Below are 6,000 nucleotides of genomic sequence, written 5' to 3'. Positions count from 1 at the left end.
ACGCAGGGTAAATTGTCCGGATCTTGAAGACCATGCTTTTTGCTGACTACATGTGGCATAAGCGATTCAAAAGCAAGAATACTGCATGTAATTTATTTCTGCCCTAAACTATAGCACACAATATGAGCATGTCAATGTTTCTTCTTGTCTAGCAACATATGTATGCAGTTCGGCCCAAAACGGCACAAAACCTGCTGTAGTGGGTATTATTGTAGGAATCACGGAGGCCACAACAGCCGCACTATTATACAGACGGCGCTGGCAGCGCCGGTATTTTCGTATTCAACGCGACAGGTAGAATACGAAGATACGGCGTGTTGTAATTGCTCCGTCTTCAACGGTTGTTGTGCGAGCTGCATCGATGTGTTTGTTTGATCGTGTGTTATTAGGTTTGCTGTAATGAAATGAGACGTAGTTCGCGAGCACGAAAGTGCCAGAAGATGGCTTGAGTCTCGCTGTGAGCACGCCGTATGCGTGGCGCGCCAGCTAAATGTGGACCAACGATTTTGATGCCGTGGAGTGCGTTCCCTTTGTCTCCGCTGGTTGTCGTGGAAAGCTTGGTGGACGGCGCAAAGAAGTAATGCGTATTATTAGCGTGCCTCAGCTCGTCCACTACCCAGCGGCTTGTTTGCTGCAAGTAACATCGCAGACGCGTGACTGGAAACTTGGAGAGCGCCTTTCGACCTCGCCGTACTGTTGAAACGGTAAGCAATCGTGCTCGCCAACTACACGTGCGTTCATCCGTGTTGTGTGTGCTTCCCGTGTGTGTATAGAGTGCCTTGCGAACGTAGCAAGTGGAACACCCACGTCAACAGTGAACCCTGTGCTGATACTTGCTACGCGCTGGTTGTAAAAATTGTGTACTCTATTGCCACAGTGCGGAATTGATAATCCTGATAAGCGTTTGCTTCCGCTGAGAAAAGTTTCGGAAATCGTGTTCACCTTGTGCAGCTGTGCGTGAGCTCCCGCCTGTCTGCTAAAGTTGCATAGTAACGACCCGTCTACCTCTTCATCGATTCTTTCTTCAATGACGTTTCCTCACTTATAAATGCTTCGACGTTGTGCACAATCTCTGCTTACGAGGTTTTTGGCTAACGAACAGTTCTAGGGAAAAAATGTAAGCCAATCACAGCTTGCTACTAGTACAGCTTTATTTCCAAGACAAGATGTGTTGACATAACTGACTTAACTAAACATGACAGGGGAACGTTGCCTATACTAAGTAATGGAAAAAACATTAAGATTAGATTGTAATCTGCTGCTGCGGCGCGTCCAAAATTTTATTTGATGTAGAGGTCCCTATTGTCATGACATTCGATAATTTCAAGCATTTGCTCTCTTTCCACATTAGTGCAGACATTGTTTTCATGACCCTTTTAGGTGCTGATTGCATGTTTTCACGATATCACAGCTTTATTGTGCCACTGCTATAAGCTAACATAGACCTCATTCTGTAGTGGCGAGACCGTGACCCACAACATAAACTACAAGATCGAGGAGCCCCCAGAAATGCAGACCCTGTGGATATATGGCTGCAGCAGCATGGCGTGTGATCTGGATGGTCACGTCAGGTGTGTATGAAATGTATGTGTTCCAAAAAGGGGGCTTGGTGTCATTCATGGTGAATTTTGTCAACACATTCCATACTGCAGCTTACTAAAGAGACTAAATATTTATGCAACCTTATTGAACTTGCTACCTATTTGTGTGCATAGCCATTATGCCCACATTATTGTGTTCTGTATAAAACTATACCGAACCTTTCCTGATGTTTAATATTTCTTTTGCGTAAGTTGCTTACCTGCAAGTTAAATATAATTTTTGCTTTGTACGTAGTGTATTTATGACTTTTTATGGTGGTTTTCTTCTTTGAAAACTATTTCCTATGCTGTACCCCTTATTTGCATAATTTTTTTTCTGTTTGTGCTACAATCTCGTGCAGTTTTCTGTGCATGTAAGAATTCGAAGTGTAGTGGACTAAATATGTCACAGGTCTAAGCACGTAGTGTGCACACCTTTGTTTATCATTGATATCTTTACAGTTACTTCTCTGTTCCCTTAGTAACAGCCACTGCGAAATACACATTTGGTGAGCTTTAATTTCTTGAAAATTAATATGATGGTCAGTATTTCCTATGCTGCATTTACTTCAGTAGTACATAGGCACAGACTGATATGGATACCTTGTGACCTACACAGGATGCCTTTTTTGTTTGTTGCATTAAAAATGGCGGCTCACCCACATGTCTTACTATATATGTGGTATGCCTCATCGATTGCACTTGTCAATTTTTACAGTGGATGAAAACAGATGAATGATTGTAATCCAACATGAAGCCCCGTTTTGGAAATGTACGGCCAAGTTGGATGACCATACTGGTCTTTTAAATGAAATATGGTGGTCTCTTATACACATACGATACCGGCCAGTTTGCCCTATGTACACTTGACCACATGTGAAAGGGATACAGTACGCTGCCTGTGACACACACGCCAATTTTGGTGGTATCTTTCACCGAGCAAGCCTCCCTTGCCTGCTTGCCTTTCTCAATTCTCTTGCACACTGCTGTGCATATAGGCACCCCGACAAGAAAGGCTTGCTTAGATACCACTAAATTTGTCTTGTGTCTGTCAGAGGTAGTGTAGTCTATTCTTGTGATCATGTGTATATTTGGTCAAATGTACATGCAGCAGATTGGCCGGTGCCTCAACACGTGCCTAAGACAGCACCATAATTCACTCCCCGGGTCAGTATGTTCGTCCCACTTGACCATGCATCGATGGGACTGGGGCTGCACGCCAGATTTAGACTGTTCATCTGTTTTGTTCAGCTGCGGCAACCAATTGACCAACAAATTCGCTGAGGAATGCCACATAACAAGACTGGGTCACAATCTGTTTACTGAATTGTCTGCAACCTTCGTAGGAACAAATTTGTTTGTTGCAACTAGTTTTAGGCACGTTATTTCTTGTTAAATTTTCTGCTTGACCTACAGAGCAGTTATGCAATCAATTTTCAAAGAGACATGATTAGTATAATTTTTGTTTTCTGTTTTTCACATGCCATGTTGCAAGAAGGACCCTTTTTAATTAAAACTGAATTAACTTTTCAATTGCAATTGGGAAGTCTTATCATTGCGTTTAGGATACATATATCAGTGTACATACCTGTACTAGATTAGAAACTAATTGTTTCAATAACTCAAAAAGCACGAATATACTGTGTCCATTGTATCTGACAGTGACACTGCGACTGTGTTCCAAATACCACTAATTGGCAGTTATCCATCATAATATGCGAAAACAACTTAAAACATTATTGTTCCCCTTACAATGGATACTACTTACATGCATCATCATGATTGCTCAAGCTCCATGTGAGAAATTTATTATTGGCATATTAAGCATAGTACCTACCAACTATGGCTAACAGCGGATGGAATATTAATTTTGTCTACCGCTCAGCAATAGAAGCCAGTAGGTCATTCCCTTCTTTTCAAAAAATTTGTTTCCTATGCACAGTGTGACGTCTGTATAGGACTCTTAGCTCATGGGTGTTCCTGCTTGCTTATCTTATAAATGGGGAATGTGTTGTCATTGCAAGATGAGATTAAGGTGTGACTAGGCTGTTGTCGTTTGGAGATGCTTTTTGTCATCAGCAATGATATTCTACTGCCAGGCACATTGGCCCAGTGCTGATGTCACAGTATCTTGGGAAAGTGAAGATATTGTCAAAAATGATTCTCAAAAGAACTGCCGCTGTTTGGCAGAGTGGTGGGGAGGTGGGGTGTTCTGCCACTTTTCTGTTATAATTTTTTTCTGAAATACTGAAATGAAACTTAGCATAATGCTACAACTATATAGATATTTGTGGCATGTTTGTGCCTACTAATACATTATGGCTGAATGTTCATTACACCTTTTGAAAATTAATTTCAATTGTATTTTCCAGGCTCCAGCGTCGCCGTTACTAGACGGACCAAATGAGGCCAAAAACTAGCCTTTCCTCGCTCCTTTCCTGGGAAGTGAAATAGCAGGTGATCATGTAAGAATGAACTTGCAACATGTGAGCAGTAGCCAAAGCTCCATACAGGTCATGCTGGTGGTGGAATGATAAGACAAACCGCAATATTTATTTGTTTACTTGTTCACTTAATATTTATTTATTCATATCTCGTGAATACTGTGCAGTTTTTCAGCAAGGAAACAGATAAAATAGAGAAATATCATTGCATCAAAGTAAACATGTTATTTCAAAAAGCATAATTCACGTAGCACAGTACCATGATAAAACATTTTCAGACAACTAGTCTGCTTTTGATACGAATTCATGAAAACTGCAAATTTTGAAGAAACAGAGCAGTAAGGTTAACAAATCTTACTCATAACTAAAAAATTAGATCACATTTTTGTTGGACCTAATACCATAATTTAATCTGGCAAATTAGAGATACCATATGCTGCTCTAATATACAATCACTAATTTATGAGTAGATGTGCGAAACTCTCAAACATTGCAACAATTTCATGTAAGCTGTAAATTCATATATAAAGTTTGTTGACTTTAGACATAGCAGATGGAGTCTGCAGAACTGTGATATCTCTTTCTGGCACAGAGACGGGGATTAGTAACCTTCGTGGTGTTATTTTTCTTAAACCTGCCAAATAGTTCTTCCTGCAACAAGTTGAATTCTCAAATGCCACAAACTTCAAATTAGTGCTGTGGTTGTCTCAAAAGTATTTCTGTATTTTGGATGTATTTGAGTAGGAAAATTTACAGAATTAAGGAACTTGTGCTAGTTCTTCTTTATTTTTTTACAGTTGCAAACTAAGTCTTTTTCCTTCAAGTTTTGCTATTTTCAGCAAATTTTAATAAATAGTGATGGTTTTAATGTAAAACTATGATTTAAACATTTTTAAATGTATCAAACCTCATCAAATTTGATTCCATAGTTGCCGAGAAAAACTATTTTACTGTTTATGTGCATTACATAGGAGCTCCTGAGCTAAATCTCTTTTTTAGTCATTGCGTGTGTCGGTCTGGTTTGTATTTCTCACCCTAATTAGAATATTGGCTCTGATCTCAAAATTGTTTCCCTTACAATGAAATACAAGCTTTTAAACTTTGTACGATATATGCTGTACTGCTCTATGAAAACCACTGTTTGCCACATTTTTGCAGGGCCTGCCAGTGCTAATTTTACACATAAACATAGACTAATATGCTGTGTGGTTTCGGTATATGGTGTACTTATCTGTGAAAGCCATTATTTGCCACATTTTCGCAGCGACTGCCAGTGTTATTTTTGCACTTAAACAAACTAAAATGCTGTGTCGTTTCGTCAGGCTGACACAACATTGCAGTGCACATTCATATCAGTCTATTTTCTGGCTTTAGTATCCAACCGTTCAATGTGCACTGCTGGAACAGGCACTCCTTTTGCAGTTTTAATGGTATGGTTTCTTGTCCTAGTCAAGCCTGTTATTGCCAGGTGTCAACTGTAATCAAGTCTGCCACTGATTCTTTTACCTCATGTTTCGCGTGTTTGCACCACCAGCTTGACCTGAGAAGCATGTTGGCAGCTACAGTTTGTGTGTTGCAAGTTCTAGTCTGAAGCGTGTATGTCACATATATGAAGTATGTATCTAGTCTGAAGTGCAATAAACATTTCAAACTGAATACTTTGTGGTTGTAGCACCAATTATTTTGCCACTGCATTTACTGTAGTCCTTATTGCCTACAGTAGAACTTTGGTAAATTGCAAGTTCTTTACACATATCGGCCTAGCTTTTATGGGCATTTGCTTGTACGTACTCGAAAGCAACTGCATAGAAATATTCTATAGAATTTTGTCTTTAGCGTCTCTAAAGCAACTCGATAGAAATATTCTACAGAAATTTGCCTTTAGCATCTCTAAAGCAACTCGATAGAAATATTCTATAGAAATTTGCCTTTAGCATCTCTAAAAAAACTCGATAGAAATATTCTATAGAAATTTG

The 6,000-nt window shown here is 39.6% G+C and overlaps 1 long non-coding RNA gene across 1 annotated transcript; it reads left to right on the top strand.

The window, feature by feature from the left end:
* Positions 1–293: 293 nt before the first annotated feature.
* On the top strand, positions 294–5,682 carry LOC142573085 (uncharacterized). The gene is made up of 3 exons (XR_012826209.1): positions 294–704; positions 1,458–1,571; positions 3,953–5,682. It is a non-coding gene; the product is annotated as an uncharacterized LOC142573085 (long non-coding RNA).
* The last annotated feature ends 318 nt before the right edge of the window (positions 5,683–6,000 follow it).

The sequence above is a fragment of the Dermacentor variabilis genome, chromosome 2 (genome assembly GCF_050947875.1).
Source record: "Dermacentor variabilis isolate Ectoservices chromosome 2, ASM5094787v1, whole genome shotgun sequence".
NCBI lineage: Eukaryota > Metazoa > Arthropoda > Arachnida > Ixodida > Ixodidae > Dermacentor > Dermacentor variabilis.
This window is presented reverse-complemented; position numbering and strand designations above follow the sequence as displayed.